Source organism: Desmodus rotundus, chromosome 7 (genome assembly GCF_022682495.2).
Source record: "Desmodus rotundus isolate HL8 chromosome 7, HLdesRot8A.1, whole genome shotgun sequence".
Taxonomy (NCBI): domain Eukaryota; kingdom Metazoa; phylum Chordata; class Mammalia; order Chiroptera; family Phyllostomidae; genus Desmodus; species Desmodus rotundus.
In genome coordinates, this window is record NC_071393.1 from 111,573,218 (window position 1) to 111,595,340 (window position 22,123).

The 22,123-nt window shown below is 44.6% G+C and overlaps 1 protein-coding gene and 1 long non-coding RNA gene across 5 annotated transcripts in view; one reads left to right on the top strand and one right to left on the bottom strand.

Annotated features, from left to right (window-relative positions):
* The window catches only part of RAD51B (RAD51 paralog B), a 515,100-nt gene that overhangs the window by 378,778 nt on the left and 114,199 nt on the right, over positions 1-22,123 (top strand). The window lies entirely within an intron of this gene.
* Positions 16,165-22,031, bottom strand: LOC128781416 (uncharacterized). Its single transcript, XR_008427401.1, has 3 exons — positions 21,925-22,031; positions 18,684-19,033; positions 16,165-16,234 (listed from the first exon to the last, which is right to left on the bottom strand). It is a non-coding gene; the product is annotated as an uncharacterized lncRNA (long non-coding RNA).

Consider the following 22,123-nt stretch of genomic DNA (forward strand, 5'->3'; position numbering starts at 1 on the left):
AATTGAATCTAAGAAACAAACTAAGCAAACAAGAAGAACAGAGACAGAATCATGGATACAGAGTGTTTTGATAGTTGCCAGATGGGAGGGGTGTGTAGGGAATGGGTGAGGAGGTGAGGGGAGTAAGAAGTACAAATAGGTGGTTACAGAATAGCCATGGGAATGTAAAGTACAGTATAGGAAATGGAGCAGCCAAAGAACTTATACACATGACCCATGGACATGAACAATGACGGGAGGATTGCCTGAGGGAGGGAGTGCATGCTGGATGGAGGAGGGGTAAAGGGGGACATCAGGGTAACTGTAATAGCATAATCAATAAACTATAATTTAAAAATAAAAAACACTTCTTTGACTAGCACATTTTTGTGCCAGGTTGGTGAGCTAGAACCAGTTCCATTCATTTGCCCAGCTCAGCCTGGCCATAGGCCTGTTGCCCCAGGCCCAGAAGTTTAATGTAATACTTTCAAGAAGATTCAAACAAACAAACAAACAAACAACCTGAACCATTGGCTGCTACTCTTTGAAGGGATAATTTCTGCACCTAGTAGAATTAGGAAGTGGATTGGGCAGGGGTGCCCGAAAAGAAAAAAAAAAGGAGAAGAGTGGTACCATTTGCTAAATTCCCAGGTCTCCACGGGGTAAGCCTATTTCCAAACTTAAGTTGCTAAGGACCTTGAACCTGGGGTTGTTTTTGGATATTTTGGAAAGTAAGGAATATTGTTGGCTTTCAATCAGGGAGGAAAGAACCCAGTTGGTTTTGATATAACTAAAGAAGAGGGAGTTTTGCATTTGTTTGTTTGCATGGATGGTCCACCTACTGTGTGGCCTTGTTCACGGGATGGCTGGCCTTTCCCTCTGGGATCAGGCTGCAGCTGTAGCTAGAGACCATAACCAGCACTGTTGGGCATTGCCCTTCAGGCACTGGAGGTTAATTTCATAGTATCCAATATTTTGTGGCTTTGAAACTGTCAAGGAAAATGCTGCTTCTTTTTGGAAAATACAATTTCTGTATGTGTATTTTTTTTCGTGTAGAATTAAGGAGCCCTGGCTGGTGTGACTCAATGGATTGAGCACCAGCCTGTGAACCAAAGGGTCGCCAGTTCGATTCCCAGTCAGGGCATATGCCTGGGTTGTGGGCCAGGTCCCCAGTCAGGGTGCGCATGAGGCAACCACACATTGATGTTTCTCTCTCTTCCTCCCTCCCTTGCCCTCTGTCTAAAAATAAATAAATAAAATCTTAAAAAAAAAAGAATAAAAGAGAGGATTTTGGGAAGAACATAATGTAGCCTGTTGATCTTGCTAGACAAGCTAAAAAAGCAAGAGGTCAGTACTTTTATAAGCATCATGTCTTAAAAGTCAGTTTGCCAATAATTCTTTACATGCCACTAGAGGGGAAATTCCCCTCCATTGTGTTTTTTTCCTCTAGATTGAGATACTTAAAAAAAAATCCCTGAGCAGAGAAATGATATATTTTGTTAAAGCCTGTAAATTTAGAACTGTATTTGCTGAGAAGGAATAGCCTAGAAACCGTGGGGGGTTGGGAGGGGCTATTTTCCAACGTAGTACTAATTATTGGTGGGAAGTGACTTTGCTTTGACACTTTGCAGGTTAGAAAGGGCAACTTCATGGCCACTGTTTAAGGTTGCCAGATAAAATACAAAACACCCAGTTAAGTTTGCATTTTAGGTAAACGAGTAATTTTTAAGTATAACTACTTTCCAAATATCGCACTGGGACAAACTTACACTAAAAAAAAATTCATTGTTTATCAGAAATTTTAACTAGGCCTCCTTATCTTTATCTGCAAAATCTGGTAACCCTACGTTACTTCTACAATAAAAAGGCTACCCAAGGAGACTGGGAGTTTTTATGGTTACTGAAGGTCACTATCGGGTTTGAACCAAAACAAAACAATATATGCGATGAAAATGAAAACCGAATCCGGTCAGGCACACAGAGGCTAACGGAGCCCCTTTTCGTTTCTTTATCCGCAAGTAGCGAGCCCTGAGGGTTCGTTCACGTTGGGAGTGGCCCTTCCTCATCCACTCTGCTCAGAGTCACACTTTGTAGATCCCCTAGGTGGCTTCTTCCTTCCAGCTTCACCGCAGATGATCCCTTCAAAACCGGGGCTCCCTTTAAATCCAAAGTACTCGACCCAGGTAGCTCTGGACCCTCTTGAGTTCTCCTATAAAATTCCTGTTCGGGCTAATGAAGTGCGCACTAACTAGACGTGTCTAAGACTAACACCACCTGTCATTCACTGGGTGCCTAACACATGCCGATGCTTTACGACACTACCAACTTTGCCCTGCAAGAGTTCACGCTGCTCCTAACAAGCCTGTGCGACAGGCACTTGTGCCTGCCTTTTACAAATGAGGGAATGTAGGCCCCGAAGGTTCAGTAACTTGGTGCAGGTCACAGAGCCACCGGAAAGGCAGAGCCGGCATTGGCACTCAGGTCAGTCTGACTCCACAACCCCTTTGCTTGACCCCTACGCACCGAGCCCTTGCAGACGGGCCCCTCCACTCTTCCACGCCCTCCCCAAGCCCCCAGGTGCACCTGGTGTGGTAATGACCCCTTCTCTCCTTGTTTCTTACTAGCAGGAATCAGTAGAGAACTTGCCATCTGCAATCAGCCCTAAGTCATCTTCGTCTTTGTGTGGCGTGCAGCCCTGCATGAGACGCAGAGCTTTGGGCCCTGGGAGCTGTTAACTTTGGATGCTTTCTGTTTTACATGAAAATGGTTAAATCAGTGGGGGCAGAAAGCCCAGAAACTTAATTACAACATTTTAAAATGTGTCATCATTTTAATATCTTTAAAGAGCCTGAAGAGACTTTCAAGCATGAGACTGTAAAGAGCCAACAGCTCCAAGATGAGCGTACAAAGAGGAGCCACAGGAGCGTTCCGGAATGGAGCTGCTCCGGTGCTCCGCCAATTGTCCCGGCAGAGGCAGCGGCCCCTCCGCCCCACCCACCCCCTCCTCCAACCTTCCTCTTGGTAAAAAGTAGCAAAAATATATTGTCGACACCAATTTCTTTTTGAGCCAGCACATGGTCCTCCTGGTTCACTCCTTACATAACATGATTTGTCAGCATTTTGAGCTCGTGAAGTAAAATGTTTTATTTATTTGTTCCAGCTAGGAAAGTTCATGAAGTTGGTCATTCCATTCCCATCGTCTGCTGCGGCCACGGTTGTTAAGTGTAGAATGGTTCAGTGGGTGTGGTCTACCAAGTGTCCCCATGGCATTTCTCACGCTGTGACCCGTGGACCCAGCGGTCCAGGAGAGTTTCTTTCCCAGGTCACACTGCAGCATCGACTCCTTGTGTGAGAAGCTATCTCAGTCTTTCTCCTCTCTCTGCCCACACACCTCCTTTCTTCCCCATGTGGCAGCGTGCTGGGTCTTCTCGCCTCTGCACTCTCTTAATCTGTCTCCTAGTCCCCAGTGTGCTGCATTTCTCAGCAGAGTTGGGGGCTTGATGTTACAATCTTCTGCCCCAGTCCTGCACGTCTGAGAAAAGTGATCTTTCTATTCAGCCGGACTAGGGCGGCCCAGCCACTCCCTTCTCTGTCACTCTCCCTCCTTACATTCCCCTTTCCTTGTGGAACCCCGCTCCCTACTCCGGGTCTAACCTAGTCAATTTGTGCACTTGGGAAAACTTGCAACCTCTGTGTTTTCCTCCTTCTGGATGATGGAGTGCTGGTGCCATGGGGGCTTTCGGGAATAATTTAGGAAGTGATAGTCTTAGAAGTTTCCAAAAGAAGCGCCAGGAAGACATATTGGTTAGTCAGTCTCTGCCCTTGCTCTTGGCCTCTGAGAGGCTCAGCACACAGAAGCACATGGTCTGTAACCTGCTCTTCCTCTGGAGCAGGAGCTGTGGGCAGGTACAGACCTTAGCAAGTCACTTAAACTCTGCACTTTTGTCTCCCCACCTATAAAAGAGGCAAAGTAAGAGTCATCCTGACTTCACACCATTGCTGTGAGGATTCAATGAGTTAATATTTATACATCACTTAGAACAGTGCTTAGCACATAGTAAACCCTAATTCAATAAGAAAATATAACAAAGCTAGTAATAATAGTAATAATGTCCTTCTTTTGATCCACGCCTGAATAATTATATTCAACTTCTGTATGACACCTTAAAGGTCCAAAATAAATCTAAGGGGTGGTTTGCAAGGACTGCAAAATAACACATTCCAATTTCACAAGGACTTTGACAACCTGCTCCTAAGTGACCCCTTCTCACCTGTATTTTGGCTAGACCGATTGACTATTTTTCATTCTAGCTCCCCATTCCAATTTCCTCCCCCATCCCCTCCACATGTAGCCAGTTGCCTTTGCTGCCTCATGTTAGCTGTCAACCTCCGTGGCCAGTGTTTTGGGGTGCCTGTTGAAATGCAAAGCCTTCTCTTCTAGTCCATAAGCTCCTTTGGAGGGGTGAAGGCCACATTTCTGGTGGTTGTGTATCATTCTTCATGCTTGTACATAAGTGGTACTCCATAAATGTGTCTTGATTGGCCAGTTTGAGCTTTTGGCCTAGAGCTAAGTGGCAGCTAGTCAAATCTTGCCTCTAGGTCTCATAGATGTGTTCTGTTGAAATGCCAACTCCCTGATTCTCGTTAGGATGACAAGAGCCTCCAGTGTAGGCCAGGGCAGACCCAACCACTGTAAAGTTAGGGGTGCGGGGCAGCGTGCTGGGATGCTGATGTGGGGTAAAGAGTGCCTGCAGGCCCACGGCCAAACGGTGTTGGCTTTGCACAATCACCAGGAATGCTTTTTAATTGGCACCTTGAAAAATTTTGGTTAAAAAGAGATAATTAAAATACACTTTTTATAATGCAAAGAGCTGCCTCTGAAAATCTTCCAACTTCGCAGGCCTATTGGAAAAATGACTAAACCCAGAGCTGGAGGCATCACAACACCTTTGCAAAAAGGTATATAGGTCGGAGCAAAGTGCAGAAATTGGCATATTCATTAGTGGCCCTCTCTACAAAGATAAAACAGTAGCGTGCTACTTTTTTGCATCCTGTGCAGTTTTAGGTGGATGGATAAACACAATGATATGGAAAACACTTTCCCAAAAGTAAATCCTCTGGCATAGTGGCATGTATGTCTACACTTTTATACATGTATTTACACAAAGCCACATGGCCATGTAACTCTCACACGTCAGAGACACATTTGGCAAAGACAGAAGCATTAAAAAGTACTGTGTTCTTTCCGTATTTGTGGGTAGTGTTTGATGTTCACAGATGCCCCAAGGTTTTAATAACCTTGACTAGTTGATATGACAACTGTGAGAATTTCAAAAGGGGAAGCCAGAACTCAGAGAGGAAGAACAGCTGTTGTTCCTAGGGGGCAGTCTTCCCAGTAGCACTTGGCCCAGAAGTGCTGGGTCCAAGGAGAGCCCAGGGACAAGGTAAGTAGGCCTTCCTCACCCCAATACAGGGACACCAGGAGACCAAAAGGTCTGGGAGTGGGAGCAGATGGGAAGGGGGAAATGGACAGGGGGAGACTGGGACTAGCTAAGGGGTGGACAGTCAATTAGTCTGTGGCAACTGAGCATTGCTGCCCATGCAGCAAAGGGCAAGGGTCCCTCAGGGGGCCCAGGATGTGAGCTTTCATCTGCTTGTTTCTTCATTCATAAACCTTACTGAGTGCTTATCATGTGCCAGATACTGGGCTGAGCCCCCACTTGTGATGTTGAGTCCGAGGCCTTGGCAGCTAAGGGTGATGTCCCTTAGAGAACTGAGAGGCGGCACAATACAAACTAGAAAGCGCTGCAGAAGCTTACCCCCCGCCTTGAGGAAGTGATGCTCAGGTGCCCCGTACCCGGAAAGCAGAAGCAGAAGCAGAGACATTTTCTGAGAGTTCGAGCTTAACCTTCAACCGTGATGTTTAGACACTAAGAGGACATGCAGTAGGGGTTCAGAGAATGCTGTTGACCAGGGTGTACCATTGTGAGCTTGTAGCTTACAAGCTACAATGACAGCCAGGAGTGGCAGGAAGAGAAGCTGAGAAGAGGCTCTAGGACAGGCACCTCCAGTCACTAGTGGCCGGAAGACCTTAGTAACGCTCTCAGAGGACCACAAACGAAACCACAAGCACAGTTGTCCATAATGTAATTTGTTTATAAATGCCCAGCCTATCAGTAAGTTGTGTGTAGTTTACTTACAGTGCTGCTGTGGTGGTTCTCAAATCATCTCATGCTTTATGTTCAAAAGTTGCCTCACATAGTGTCTGAATGGACCATCGGAACCCAGGCAGGTTGAACAAATCATCTGCCCCCAATCTGCCTATCTGGGCACAGGTGACTCTTGATGAACCTTCCGCCTTCACCTTGTACAGACTCTCGTTCGTCCCTCTGTTATCACGGGTGTCACAAAGTTTGGTAGTAAATTGTGAAGCAGCTTGTATTTCCAGTAAGTGGTGTGTGTCTTTAGGGGAAGTACCCTATTCTTGAGGGTAAGTGCGCCAGCGCCTGGCACACAAGGAGACAGAAACAGGCCCAGACCATTTGGATGTGCTGGCCTCTTAAGCTCAACCTGGCAGTGGGCTCGGTCCCTCCATGTTGCATTCTGAGCTTTCCTGCTTTTCAGTGGTATCTTCTCATGACATAAAAGACCTGACTTCTATAACATTCTTCCTGTTATATCACATAAACAATACATGTAAGTAGTAAACTTCTGTGTTTCATGTTATAGATTATTACTGAATACACTTTTTCCTTCTAGAGTATGACTGTTTTTCTACCCGTCGCTTCACGATTTCATCCGGATCTCTGTCCAAGTTGCCTTCTCCCTTGTAGTTGGTACCACCTCTCAGGCCACGTCTGGCCATCTGGTCAGGGCTTCACCTCAGCAGCACTTAGGCTTTGCCCCAGTTCTTCTTCACCTGTGCCATGTGGTGTTATTAATGCAAATGAGGTGTCCAACCTGACTGCCCCCGCCCCCCAGCACGTGTATCTTCTTCAGGGAAAACTCTGCTTTATTTATGTATTTATTTTTAGAGAGGGGGGGAGAAAGAGAAGGAGAGAAACATCAATCGGCTACCTCTCACATGCCTCCAAGTGGGGACTCGGCCCAAAACCCAGGCATGTGCCCTGACCAGGAATCGAACCAGTGACCTTCTGGTTTGTGGGACAACACCCAACCCGCTGAGCCACACCTGAGTCGGGGCAAAACTCTGTTTTTCACATCTCCGCCTCCCCCACAGCAGCAAACACAGTGCCTTTCATTGGGGCGGGTGCTCAGGAAATACGTGCTGACGAAGTTCCGTTGGTGGTGAGGAGTTAGGAGCAGGTATTAGCTCATCAGTGAGGGAGCAATAGTGGATGAGTTAAGAGCTCAAGGATTTGAGGGGAACTACCTGAGTTCTAATCTTAGTCCCTTCACAAACTGCTTTTGTGACTTTGAGGAATCTGCTAAGACTCCCTGTGTTTCAGCTTTGTCGTATAAGAATGAGGATAACAATAGAACCTACGCGATAAAGATATGGTGACGGCTAAGCGAGGTAAGATGTGCACTTTTAGCACAGTGCCCGGCCCTTGTGAGTCCCATCATCAGCAACAACCGCAGGCATTCATCATCAGAAGTTGGGTTTGAATGAGGAAAGTTCCCCTCGGTTCCATTCTTGCCAAGTCTTCTCGGATTCCTGGTGGAGCTCCTTGTGCCCTGCCCTTTTCCTCTGCAGGGAGCAGGTGCACTTCAGGGTTGTACAGACCATGTTAACTAAGAGTATTTTCCCCCTTCGTCCTTGACCTATATTTTTATCTGTTGCTGTGCTTTCATTAGATTCTCAAAGGGGGAAGTCCACGGCCCAAAATAGGTCACATATCACTGAGGGAGACATTGATGATGTTCTCTGAAGAGGAATGAGAGGGAACCTGTGCACACAGTAGGAATGTACACTTGGGACACACAGTGTGGCTACTCATAGCACTCACCATCCACAGCCCCTTAGAATTTAACACTAATTCGTCTCAGTAAGTGTTTTCGTGGGCACTGTGCTAGGTGTGGGGACCAGAAGCGTGACTGAGACGTCGTTCCTGTTGCTGAGATGCATGGGGTCATAGAAATTTCCTTTCATGTTTTATTAAATACTAATGGAATCATCTTACGTGTCATTAATAAGTAAGACGTCTCCCCAGTTGGACTTAACTGTGTGCCTAGCACTCTCCTGGACACCATTAGGAAGGAAAGGGCACAGGCGGTGAGGATGAGGGAGGAATTTTGAGGACAGCGAGGAGGAGGCACCAGGGTCATGTTGGTGTGACCAAAGCTGGGCAGTCCCCGTGCCAGCCCACTCTGTGTCCATGTCTTAGTCGTGAGTAGGGGACTGAAGACTTTCTGGTCGTAAACCTCCTTATGCCTAAGCTTGGCCTGCATTCAGGTCTAATAAAAAAGTAAATAGTAAATGTTAAGAGTAGAAATAAAATGAGGCACCGGTTGCCATTAGTACTTTTTCTATAACCCAATTGCTTTCTCTTCAACCACATATATTACACGTTACATCAGTCAGAACCCCATCACGAGCGAGATGACACACTTTCATTTGGACCGTTCGGGAGACTTGAACACTCACAGGGGTACTTTCAGTGGGGTGGGCAGGGGGTGGGGAAGCCACAAGGGCCTGTGCGGTGTTCCAGGGCTAATAGTGGGGCTCATTAGTTCCCTCGGGCCTGGGAAGGGCCAGGGATGGGCTGGATTCTGGAAACAGGAGACTGGGAGGGCTGCCCGGCAGGATATGAGACCTTCCGTCAAGAGGTGCAGGAAAGCCCTAGCCTGAGTCCACTCTACCATCTCCAGCATCCTGCTGGTGCTCCCAGGGGCCAGACCCAGGAGAGGGTCCCCTGGACGTGGTCCGACAGGCCAGGTTCCGAAGCACAGAGCAGGGTGGAGGGGGATGAAGAGAGGTTCTGGAGGACACACCGGAAGATACCCAGCAAACATGTTTTTCGTGGTTGATTTTAGAGGTGAGGGTGTGTATTTCCATTTTTTTCTGTTTTGGCAAGCTAAATGTTTAATAGGTAATAAAATATTTTTCCCATAGTTATTACTCCATCAATTTGATGATCTCAGTTATTTTTCTCAGTGTCTTATTAGTTTAGCCCTTTTTTTTAAAAGGGGAAGTTGTGTGTAAATTAGCCTGTTTTCCTCCACAGCACACAGAGAATAAAAATGCTATTCTTCAGAGACTTTTTCTTTTTGCAGAGAGAGCTGTTCCATCTCTCCTCTCTTTTCCTCTCCACTGCTTTCTCCATCCACACTTAGGCCAAGAGTATATTACACTTGGAGGCATCGAGTGTGGTGCTTCCCAAACTTGCTCAACCAAAGGCTCCTCTGGGAATCCAACTAAATTTCCTGGTTCTGTTTCGCTTTTAAAACCAATGCCCATATTAACCAACGAGGTTATTTTTATTACTTACAAATATTTTTATAATTAGCTTAAGACCCAACAAGGAACCAAAGGTAAACAGACTGTAATTATTTCAAGTTCTAACCACTAGGAGTGGATATGCATCTTTGAGAAGCTATTATTAAAACACAATATACAACAGTCATAAATTAAATATCAAGTCACAATTGCAAAGGAATATCTGTGATTATAAAAGGCAAAATGAACTGGAACTTAGGAGTTAATCACTGTGCCATAATAAACCTGATTATGGCACATTTCAGCACAGTATTTGTGAGTCTTAGAAATTTGTAATTATTCACTAATATGTATTCATTTTACTATGATACTGAGCGAGAAAGCCCTTAAATCAATTTCAAAAGGTAGGTAATTTCCTAGCACAGCCGTCCTACCTCTGCCAAGAGCCCCGTGGTCTCTCACTTCCCCGTGGAGCCCCCGCTCTTCCTCCCTTCCCATAAGTGACCTCGTGCGTCTTCATCCAGCCTCGTTGCTCTAGCCATCCCTCTGCTTTCCTGAGCTGCCCTAGATGCACTGCAAAGCATTGGTCAGAACCTCACTGAATCAGGGATCAAAGAAATGGCTAAGGGAGTTTTCATTAAGGCTTTTAAGCATATGCTTCTTCTTAGATCCATGAGAGAGATTTCTCTGGTTCTCAGGTTGTCGTCCTTGAAATCATTCAGAAAAGGCTGTATCCTCTCAACTCTTTCCCCTTCCCCTCCTCTCCCCATCCCACCCCGGCAAGCATTTTCTCTCGTGCAATGCCCGGCAACGCTGCTGTTGCCATTAAGTGTTTGAGGTCTGATGTTGGTAATGGGCCAGTGGTCCCCAAGGGCCAGGCTGCTAGCCAGTACATTCATTCTTCAAGCCTTTACTGATTGATTCCATACTGTGGGTCACAGGCTGTGCTGCTTGTGGGCCCCCCCGAAAGCTATGAGGAGACCCTGAAAGGCTATGAGTAGAAAAGTCCTGTGTTCTTGCCTTCCCCCTTCTTTTGGAAAAAGCACCTGAATTTTCCTGCAGTGAATTCCCCCTTCCTAGTCTCCATCTGCGTGGTTCACACGACACTGATGCCACCCTCCGGCTCTAGAGGTTGGCTCTGAATTTGGAGCAGACCAAGCAGAGCTTCGGTGATCGCTTTAGGAATACATATGGGACCCAAGCTGAGGACATGAAAATTCAACACACGAGTTGGGCTGGAGCCACCAGGAAAGGCCTCCTGCCATCTGCTAGGGTCACTAACCTGGTAGAATATAAGCCTATGGCCACCATTTAGGGGGAGCCCGCCTAAGAATGCCAACACACAGGAAAGCAGAGTTAAAAGTGGAGAAAGACACATTCTTATCACCCTTCAAGTGCTCAGGTGCAGCTCCCTTGGTAGTGTGACCCGTTAGTAGGCCCTCCCTATTGTTTTGCCCATTATGACACTTTGAGTAGGTGCTCTGTCACTTTTAACCCGGACTCCTGGGTATAAAACACCCACACATCTGAGAAGTCCACACTTTCTGGAACCTGCAGCCCCATGGAGGCCACAGCTACTAAAACGTTAGTGGTCAGCTCAAGCCACGGGTCCCAGAGGGCCGCACAGGCTGTTGTTCCTTTTCTGTGATTCCAGAGAGCGTGTCAATGCACACGTGGGATTTGGGCATCCCAGAAGGGGACTTGGGACTGACAGCAAGGCGCATTACCGGCTGTGTGTGGCATCGGTGATTACCTCTGTCAAAATCCTGTGAGGGCTGGGTTTCACCTTAGGAAAAAACCATTCTGGGTGATTTGAGGATTTTTCACTTTTAAACAAGTTCACTTTTAAAGTGTTTTTTGATAATATAATTAAAGAGCTCAAAGTAAAGGATCAATTTTACATATATGTGTGTATGTGTACACATGTGTGTGTGTGTATTTATATGCATGTTTTAAGCACACTTTAAAATACAACAGGGTGCTGGCCTGGCGTGAAAAACTGAGTCAGCATAGTCAGCACTAACGAGACACTTGGAAGCAAAGCTTTCACTCAGCAGCCATGCCCGGCTTGGGCTCCTGCGTTTTGAGAGGATGTGGAAAGTAATTGAAATGATTAAAAGCATGGAAAATCAGATCTCTGAAGAACAATGAAAGTGGGCTATGTAATCTAAAGAAAAAAAGATTGAAGGGAGAACACGGTATTTAAGTGCAGAAAGAGCTCTTAGAAAGAAAAAGGGGCCGGTGTTTTCCTCCTCCTCTTGAGTATGTGAAGAGAAGATCGCCTTAGAGGTTTCGTTTGTACAAAAGAGGGATTTTTCAAGCAGACAGGGTTCTTGTCCTGGTTGAGAGTGGGACTAGGTGTCCTTTAACATAGCTCTTCACTAAGATTCTGTGATTACTAAGTTGAGAACTTGCTTATCGAAAGAACTGACAGACATGCTGCCTGTCTTACAAGCTAAGGTGAACAAACATTGGCTGGTTTGGTTTAGGTGTAGTTCGGCCCGGGAGTTACTTCAACACTCGTGACATGCCTGTGGAGAAGCAAATATTGTGTGTGGACAAACAGCACATCAGGGGGGCAAAATGGAAAACCCCAGTGGTAAAGTAATGATAAACGCTAGTATTTCTATCTTCTCCTCCTTCATTTTTGCCGTTAGGCAGCAAGTCACAGTTAGTTTTTGCATTAACTGTATAAATGAGACGAATCATGGGATAGCTCGGCATTGGTGCCAGTATTTCCGGAGGGGTTGAATCAAGCGTGTGGGCTCCATATTGAGGCAGGAACGTTTAATGCTGGTGCTGGTACGCATCTGGCGTGTGCCCTACTGTAACTTGACTAGTCTAATTTGGGATCCAGAGCCTTCAAATCAAGACTAAGGAAAATGGACTTAACTTAGAGAAACAATTCTACTTTTACATATGGAAAAGCTATTCTAAAGAACAATAGCTTTGGCATGAGTACTGCTCTTGATGGATGTAGATTTATTTAAAAGTTAGGATTAAAAAATAATTAAAAGCCATATGTTGCGCCACTTTTTTCCTGCACTACTTGGGCCATTACATTACGTTCTACTATGTAACAACTCACGATGCTCCGTGTAAGGGGGAGCTCCTCTGACTATGGTTTTCACGCATCCATGTATCCACTAAGATGCTTCACAACTGGGGTCTGCCGTCTCCATGGCCACATTGCCGAGAGGCTGCACGAAGCAGCAGCAGCCATTTCCCCTCATGGAGCCCACGTGGTCACTTCAAAGTGATTCACCCAGGAGGCTTTCCAGCCTTCAAGTGAATCTGCTAATAAGCAGAGGTCGACCGACTTCACAATCAGCTATTCTAAATAAATTCAAATGATAATACCTGTATTTTGCAAGTTACAGGAAATAATCGAGAAGAGGGAGGAATAGCAAGTCCACGAACATGTTGTTGGAAGTATTGGAGGAAGAATTTACTGGAGATGGTGATTTTGATAGAAAGGGACCTTACAATAGCCCCTCCCTACTCCTTCCTGATGGAATTATGCAAGAAAAATAACTGAGAACCAAAACAACCAAAACCAACCAAACAAACAAACAAAATACCTCCAAGTAACAACAGCCACCAAAACCTAACTTCCAAAAAGAGTTCACGTTATGTGTTTCCTTTTGGAAAACTGATTTAGAAACAGGAAGCTAGTTTCTGAGTCCACACTTGACTTGCCCTCTGAACCCCATCTTGTTGAATGATTCAGGGTATCAGATTCTCTCCCAAAATTTCCTTTCAGCAGAACTTACTGTATTACCCACCCATCCCCAAATATAAACGGCTAAAACAGCTGGCTCTTTCACTCTTGGCATATACACACAAACGCAAAAGAGGTGCACACACACGTATAATATACATCTCTGCATACATAAACACACACTTTGGTCATTTATTTTTTTAACAGCATAAAGGTCATTAATCAAAATATAATTCATTTTAACAGTCAAGCCTTGACACGAGATCATTATTTCAAGAAAACCCAAAGAGACTAAGCTCCCTTTCATAGCATTGTTTTCTTTCTAAACCTCTGTAGGGTGTGTGGCTCTTCTCCACCAAGAAAGCTGGAGGACCGCACCACGAAGCAGCCTCGGGCCTACATGTTAAAAGACCTAAGTTCTCTTGGGGAAGGAGCTTATGCTGTATATTCACTCACCTCCCAGAAGAGAACGTTTTACTTACATCTGCTGTATTTCTAACTATAGTCTGTCTCTACTTAGCCCCAGGGCAAAGAAAACAAAAATATTTCCCTGTTTCTCAAAAGAAAAAACTGAGGTGGAGAGAAATTACACTAAGTATTTTTTTTCTTATTTCATTTCAGTTTAGTTTCATCTGGACTTTTCTTAAACACTTTGTAAGCTGAGAAGGAACACATTTAAATCATCTCAATTATGGGAAACCTTTCTTTAGACAGCTCAAGAGTGTCCAGATGTTTTTCCTCTTCATTCTGTGACCCATAAGAGATAATGAGAAGGCTGATATGTATTTCTCCTTCCTAATGACTAGGAACTAGACGTGCAGAGTAGCAGAACGACCAGGACAACGGCTAGGCAAATGAAAAAGAACTCGAGTTCTGTCTACCACTTGCACACCCAGCTGAGTAACCGGGTAGCCAGTTCCTGAAGAGCACAACCTCACCCTTTCTGCGCTTGAATGTTACCCTGCTACGAAGCCTGCCAACGTATTGGGTGGCCCACTGGCCTAATCAGGACCAACTAGGGGCTCCCGAACTAGTCTATAACTATGACTCTGTAGCCTTAAGAAGTTAGGCATATTGATGTTGTATAAAAAAATAAGAAAAAGATGACCCAATGAGCAAAGGCTATCAGCTGGCAATGTTTAGAAGAAACCTGAGTATTAAAACTTCACAAGTCATTATGGAAACAAAAAGTAATACAAACATGAGATGCCACTCTTGCCCTCCGGTCCCCGCCTAAGTAAGTCCCCACCAAAACCAAAAACCCAAAACAAAACAAACTTTAAAACCCCTAAATGTTGCCAATCATGTGAGGAAACAAGAACTCACACTGCTAGTGGGAGAGGGAATTGGAAGCGCCACTTTGAAGACTAATCTGGCAGCATCTACTTGGTCCTGAACAGGCACAAACACCACAACCCAATAAATACAATTCTAGATGTGTGCCTTAGATAGACTCTGTGCTCTAAGATAAGATTTATGCAAAAGACTACATTTATACCTATTAAAAAGGACTAGGAGGGGAATACCAAATTCTTGAAAATGTTTTTTATCTAGAGAAGGAAATGTGATTGTAGTACTTCATCTTGATATATTTCTTAATATACAAGTCAAAAAAGACAAAGAAAAAAAGTGAAGAAAATGGAGAAACAATGCTTGTTATATTTTTCTCTATACTCTCCATATTTAAAATTTTTCCAAAGTTAAAAAAAGAAAATAGCCGCCGTGCATTTGACTAATGTGATCAGTATGTTTTATTCGGTCCTCAGCACTTTTCTGAATTGCATCTTGCCAGTCCTGAAGCCCGTGGCCTTTCTTTAGGACACTAACAGATTGCACCGTAACTAATTTATCTGCCTGGAGCTGCGTCTGAGCCCCGTGAAGGTAGTGCTGCTAAGGCCCAACCGTCTGGAGACCTGTAGAAGAGGTTGGAATCTTCTTTTTTCATAGCATTTTGTAGAGCTGGAAAATAGCGTCGGGAATAATCTGATGTAATTCTTTTATTTAAATGAGGAAGTTGAGGCCTTGAGAGGCTTGTTCAAATTCACCTGGCTAATTAAAGGTAGAGTAGGAGGGACCGGAATCCCTGACTACTGATTTTCCAGCGACAAAACATTCACATATGGGAACTGATGAAAGCTGTACAGATCCTGTCCACAGAGCCTTCACTGTGGACAAGCAGGTACCACCCTGGGTTTGGCATTACGGAAGTAGCCCTTAGGCCAGCAATACTTTAAGAGACTGGAAGGACAGAAGTGAAAAGTCTATATGGTCACTACATTCTGTGAAGCAGTGCAGCATAGAGGTTAAGTCACATTTGCCTGGGTGTATATCCTGGCTCTGCCACTCCCAACTCTGTTACCTTGGCTGTTACCTCTCTGTGCCTCTGTAAAGGGAGAATAATAACAGAACCTATTTCAGGGACTATAATGTGGGTTAGAAGAGTTAATAATGTAATACGTGAGAATGGTGTCTGATATAGGCATTCGACAAATGTTAGCTATTATTATTGCATCATATGTACAAGAAACTATTGTGCAAACTGAACAGTTAATTATAGTCCTGCCATATTTTGCCTTAAACCTTATGCCTATCTCTCAAAGTTGTCATTAGTATCTTTCTTTGTATTTGATTTGGATGAGTCTTGGTTTTGCAGTTAAGAAAGCAGATTTCAAAAAGGTAAGATCACTTATTTGTCCAGAACGATGTCATAAATGTATGATAGTGACTATCTTTTTTTCTTATTATATTTCACTCAACCCTTATTCTCCCCTGGTACACACGGGGCTACACCAGGGAGATACTGAGCAATGAGTTGATGATCGGAGCAGAGGACTCTGTCCTCCTGGGTCTTGTCCTTCAGTACCCAGATTGCTATCATGATGCTCTCCAATCAATTATCTGCAAGTTCTTAAAGTTTTTCAAGAAAGAAATACCTTATTTTTCAGACTGTAAGATGTACTTCCCCCCACCCAAATTTGGGAGGAAAATGGGGCTGCGTCTTATAGTCCGAATGTGGCTTACCTTGCTCCCGGGGTGGGGGGGGGGGAGGAAGGGGTCGACGGTATAGTGAGTGTTTTTTCTCCTGTTTTCCTCTAAAACCTAGGTGCATCTTATGGTCCGGTGCGTCTTGTAGTCTGAAAAATACAGCAGCCCCAAAATTCCTATAGTCATTTTGATGGAAATGCCTTGAACTTAACATAAAATGATGACAGAGTCCTACGCCCTGCCAATTTTGAGTCTATTATGCAGAGGAGGTTTCAAAGTCCCCGATCAGATCCTCTTTCTCTGCATCAAGTTATTGAAACTCCTGCTGTTGTATGTTAATCCTGATGTGCCTGTCGGACCCCAACCCACACACTGGTGGAGAATCCCTTCCCAGGGTTTGCAAGACAGCTAACTGTACCTTGTTTGTTCCCAGTGCCTCTTCACCAAATGAGATCGTTCTTACAAGATGTATTTCTATAGAGTACATTACAAACTTCCCTTTTATGGTTGTTGAAAAGTTTTTAAAATAAATATTATAGTAATCTTTCTCATCTACCTCAGATAAGATCCACTCTTTAAACCTGATAAATTCCTTTGTCAAAGTAATAAGAGGATGGTTTCATTTGTCGTTTTACTTACTAATTTATTCCATAATTTGGGTATTAATCTTGCTGTCAGATGAATACAATGAACTTTTGGACTCAATTTCTTCCTGGGCAGGGGAGAATTTCTGTACCAAATCCCCCCTTAATTGCCTCGCTTGCACACACCCACATCTTATTTTCATTTGTGCTTAGCCTCTTGCCACAACCTGTAATTGTCCAGCTAAGTAATTTTTTTTTTAAGATTTGATGCTTCCAGGTACCAGAACGATTTAAATTCAGAGCTAAAGGAGATAGCTTATTGGTATGTATATCAAACCTGGAATAATTCAAACCCTTGGAATTTTAAATCTCTTTCGAGACAAATGACTGAAGCTGACCACAGTTTGTTCAGTGTGGAAGTAGGTGCTAAGGTTAGACGTTTACAGCATGCAGCTTTGTGGAAGTGATGTGTGCTCTTGCATCCTATTGTTATTTCTTCCCTTTGTGCCATTGTTATCTTCGTGTAAACGTCATTTTCCCTTTGATGCCTTGCTTTCTGCTGCTATGTACTGGTTGCCATTCTATGAGCAATAGTTCTCAGGTGGAGTTTTGAATATTTCACCTCCGTGGGCTCTCTCTATTCCAGACCTGCTGAATCAGCAGCCAGGGCAGGGATATTTGCCTTTTTAAAAACCTCTTTATGGCATTCTCATGCTCAACAGGAACTGAGGACCACTGTCTTACTGCCTAGGTTAGAAATCTTATATTTGTAAATAAGTGGAACCCACTCAGACTGTCTTAACCAAAAAAGAGGAATTTGTCATAAGGGAGCAGGAGAATCTCATAGAGCTCAAGGTTATGAGATCCACCCAGGCTTCCCAAGAGACCCAAGTCTGGAACCGCAGCACTGATGAGGACCCAGGCAGCAAGTGCCACTGCCCCGGTGTGTGTCCCCATCTGCCTAGCTCCCTTCAAATCCTTGTGGATCCCGAGCTCTGCTTCTCTCTGTAGAGCTCCTTTCCTTATTTTTCAACTGCCACGTGGCCAAACATGGCACCCAAGTTCATCTGTCCCCTTTTCAGGCTGACTAGCATCTCTCAGTCTAAATTCCTACGAGAAGATCTGATTGGCCTACGTGGGTGGTGTGTCCGCCCTTCCTTAAGCCAGCAGACAACATGGTTCAACGTGGCTGCCAAGCGCCCACCCATGTGTGAGTCCAGACTGGAGGCTGATTGGCTACCTCAAAGTGTTTCTCCGCATTTGCTACATTCTTATGCAATTATACCAAATAATTTCATTTCTGATTTCGGCTTCATTGTGATATTTTCACCTTTTAAGGAATGTGAGAAGCAACAATTTCTACAAATTGGGTGATTTAATCATACAAATGCCACTGAAACGTTGACTGTACTGTCTCTCTCTGTGCCTACTTCTCCCTCTTATGAATATGAATCAGTTATGACGCTAAGACACGCAGAGCCTCAGGAAAGCTGCCTCTCTCTAGCAGAGGAAGACAGCATTGAATGGCCCCATCATTTCCCATGGTGTGTGTAACTTTAGTCATCACAATAAAGCATGGTTAAAAGGTTTGAGGTAGTTTATCACAGACAAGGCTGATATGTGGCCTTGTAATGATCTCGTACAGAAAAGGCTCCTGCCTTTTCTTTGTCTACACAGGGTTCAAAAGAGAGGGGAATATAAATAGTGCCTGGCACAGGGTTAGTATTCAGTAGTATTTGCTGATAGTGTTTGCTTAGAAATATTTATTAGAAATAACTTCCAGGTGGTTTGGAAATAGTGGAATGAGTTACCTAGGAAAATAAATAAGCTTTTATTCTTCCTTTTTATCATCTTAACCATCATCTTGCCTGTGTGGGATAGCCAAAGATATCCACAATACTTGGCTCTCTAAGAGATAAAAATCTGGTAGAGTAAGTAAAATACAAAGTTATGCCCTTCTCGAGGAAATGTGGTTCGTTGGTAGCAGTTTCAATCAAGTCATTCGCAACTATACCTCAGTCTTCCTTCTACTCTGAGTAGAAGCCGCAGAACAAATTTTGTCATGTCACGTTTCATGCCAAGATCCTGTGTCAAAATCTCAGAAAGAGTAGTTTTTGGAATCTCCAGGTCAGCTTCTAGTTCTCGCACTGTCGGTCACCGATGTTTGTTGATTGCAGCCTGTACACGTTCAACATTCTCAGGTGTTCCGCTTGTGGCAGGCCTTCCAGAACGTGGATCACTTTCAACAGGTTCTCGACCATCTTTGAAGCACTTGTGCCACACTTTTATTTGTGCGGCTCTCATTGCATCGTCCCCAAAAGGCTTCTGAATCATCTGAATGGTTTCCACGGAAGAATGTTCAAGCTTAACACAAAAGAAAAAAATAATAGAATTGAATAAAATAGTTTAGAGTAGAGTAGAATAGAATAGAATAGAATAGAATAGAATAGAATAGAATAGAATACAAAATAGCGATGCACAACACCCCCAGCCTTGCTCTCGAGAGATCACTCCATGCTCTCCCACGTCCCGTTCGTCCGTACAGGCTCAGAGGAGGAAAATAAAGTTTGCTGTCTCTGTTTTACTTCTGAGTAAACAATGAGAGGGTCAGTCATTCCTACAATTTAAAAATTCTACAAATTTTTACAATTTAAAAATTCTAATCTGACTGATACGTTCACCTTCAGGGAATGTGAAAAGCAGCGATTTCCACATACTGATGGTGCCTTAACCTTGCAGATACCACTAGATGAACGGGGTGGAGAGCACGTTAGGATAAAGCACAATGTTAGCGACTAAGTTAGAATTGAAAATGAATTTGGTCTCTAAAGGACCATGAGAACAAACAGGACTATATTTCAGCAAATTGTCATGTAAAAAAAATGTGCGATGGGTAACATAGAGATATGTGTATCAGTGGAAGTTGAGCTATAAGAATGACATACAGGAAAAGTAAAAACTAAAAGTGAGAGTTGATCAGTGACACTGTATCAGAGTAGCTTCATCATTAAATAGCACTGTGATTTGTAGACTAATTGGCAATTCTCAGAACACATAGCACTGAAGCAGTGAGGGTCTTTGCAAAGTTTGTGGAAGTCTCAGCTTTAGTATCTTACATCAAAGGTACAACAGGAACAATCCATAAGAAATGTTTTCAAGTAATTTGCTAGCTTATGTTAAATACTGTATTATCCAGCACTCTTGGTTACAAGTAACAGGTTCAGTGGAATCTATTAGCTAATGTAATTGGGAAGTCTAAGGGGTTGGTCTAACAGGCTTTCCAACAGTATCATCGTTTCTGCCGCTATTTTCATCTCTCTGACCGGCCCTCTTCCTGCTGGTTTTATTCTAAGTACGTTTTGCCACATGGGGGCCACTTAGGATCTGAATAGGCATGAGTTCCTTTTTCTTTCTGCCTTTAAGTCAGTACTCCCAAAAAGAGTCCAGTTGGCCCACTGGATCACTTGCTGACCCCTGTGGCAGGAAGACAAGGGCCCCAGAGGAGGGGCTGGGGCAATTCTCCAAAGGAAAGGAAGGCTTCTGCGGCAGGAGAAGGGGGAAGACGTGTTGAATAGGAAGAAAGAACAGATGTCCACCCACACATGACACAATTGCTCGCCAGGCACTTTCACATCCTGTGGCAAATGAAAAGTCTTCACTAATAAAAAAGAAGTGACAGCTTGAAATATTGTAAGTAGTGAGAGAAAAAACTCAAGGTGCTTTCTAATACTGTCTCCAATTCCCAAGGGTACACGTAATTATTGCTTCCTCTTTGCTTCCAAGTATGACGCTTGCCCCTCTACCGTGTCACTCGGTTGCCTTCCTCCTACAGATCCAGCTCCATTAAACAGGGTGCGAACATTTGAAGACAGAACCCCGTCTTTTATCTCTTCATCTCCAGTGCCTAGTCCAGTGCCTGGAACACAGAAGCCACTTGCTTATTGATTGGAATTGGGTTCTATGCTATGTACTGCTTAAGTTAGGGAAATAATAATCATGAAACGTTTGTCAGACAAGGTCACAAGGGACAGTCCTTATTCTCCACGAAGAAGGGTTTGGCTGGTCTCGGCTTCTTCACCACTCGTCCGCTGGGCAAGTGTAATGGCTCGTGTGATTGGTGAGCTGAGGGTAAGGAAGGGCCGGCTCACGTTCGGGCACGGTCCTACACCAGCCCCAGAGGAGGGGTCCACCGCGCAGGCCAGTCTGGGGGAAGCCCCCCGTTGCTGTGCCCCCAGACGTATCTTCCACCTCCTGTTTCTTTTGGTGGGTTCAAAATTCAGGTGTGGGAAAAATGTATAATGTAATGGTCCCCTCAAACCTCACAAAAGGCTTTAGAAAGATCCTATATTTGTTTTTCGATGTGTGCAGAGAATGAATTTAAAAGGTAAATATTTTGACACTTTATATGTCATTTATTTAGATCTCGTCTTTTTCCAAAAGGGATTTAACGTGACTTCATGGTGATTAGTTCATGACAGTCAAAAGACACAAGGACGGAATTTTCGAGACGCCCTGGCCTCATGTGATATGGTTCCCCGGCCTGGACTATAACCCTGAAGGCCCTGTTTACTGTGGTTGTTTTTAAGCAAAGCAGATGCCAGTCCTCCTCCTCTGTTCCTTCTCACGATGAGTAGCTAACCCCACCACCAAACCAAAATCCCGGGAATCAGCTTGGACCCCTTTCCTCTCTGCTGCCCCTTCGCCCAAACAGCGCTCCATACACCACACCATCACACGCCGGATTTCCTCCTCTCACGTCCAGATCCACCTCCAGTGTCTGGGTTCACGCCTTGAATGTCCTCTCACCTTGCCCGTCCAGCAGCCCCACCCTGCGGTCCTTCACTCCCTCTTCTGTGTCGTAGCCAGTGTTCGTCCTAAGGCAGCAGTGTGATTGTGTTCCTCGTGTGGGTGAAATCCCTCCGTGGCTTTTTCCTGGCTCTAGGATTTAGTCCGAACTCCTTGGTGTACACACAGGACCTAAGGGCCTGGCAGCTGCCGAACTCTCAGCCACGTCTGTCTGGATGGCTTCTCGTTCAGCCCCATTCCTCCATCACCCCTCCTCCCCCAAAACCCCTACACTAGAGGCATTGAGAAGTACTCAGAGTACTTCTTAGGGGCTAGGCTGTTTCACGTCTCTGGGTTGTGTTTGCTGCTCTTTTGCCTATAATTTACCCCTGCCGGCCTCCAAGAACAGCTCAGCTTTCAAGACGCAACCCAAGTGCCACCACTTCTCCGAAGGTTTTTGGACAACTTACCCTCAGGAAGATTCAAGCACTCTCTTCCTCGTGTGCCCCTCTGTGACTTCTAGTCCTTAACACATGTCTTTTCCATGAATTTTTTGTAATGCTGTTTGCCTCCAGAAGACAGAAAGATGCCAGGGCCCGAGGACAAGTCGAGCTGGTTTTGTTGTCTGGCACAGAGCGCTGTACCCGACACTTCAGCAGGCTCCAGAAG